At 41.2% G+C, this 461-nt stretch overlaps 1 non-coding gene across 1 annotated transcript; it reads left to right on the forward strand.

The window, feature by feature from the left end:
* Positions 1-195: 195 nt before the first annotated feature.
* On the forward strand, positions 196-267 carry Trnad-guc (transfer RNA aspartic acid (anticodon GUC)). The gene has a single exon. It is a non-coding gene; the product is annotated as a tRNA-Asp (tRNA).
* Positions 268-461: the final 194 nt, after the last annotated feature.

Raw genomic sequence — 461 nt, forward strand, 5'->3', positions numbered from 1 at the left:
TCATAATATTTCGCGTCTATCGAATTAGAACGAATGCAAGCGAGATTGCTCGAAAAACTTGTCAGTAAGATTCAGCAGTCGTACTTATTTAAAACAAATGAACTTCATATCTGAAAACAAGTGCAAGCAGTTAATGACATAGCGGAATATATTATCTGTAATGAAAGTGCTAAATTGATGACGGTTTCTCGTCAGTCCTCGGTAGTATAGTGGTGAGTATCCCCGCCTGTCACGCGGGAGACCGGGGTTCGATTCCCCGCCGGGGAGACGTTAACGGTACGTTTATTTTTTCTTTTTACTTTACTGAAGCGAGAAACCTAGTATATATCCCTCACCGGCCCGAGTGACTAGCCTCTTTTTGCTTCCTGCGTGCTTTTCACATTGACTACCAGTAAAATTAACGCTAACATAAACTTAATCGCATCAAAAGACCCATGTCCCAAAAGATTTCATACTTTCAC

Source organism: Octopus bimaculoides, unplaced genomic scaffold, assembly GCF_001194135.2.
Source record: "Octopus bimaculoides isolate UCB-OBI-ISO-001 unplaced genomic scaffold, ASM119413v2 Scaffold_131756, whole genome shotgun sequence".
Lineage (NCBI taxonomy): Eukaryota > Metazoa > Mollusca > Cephalopoda > Octopoda > Octopodidae > Octopus > Octopus bimaculoides.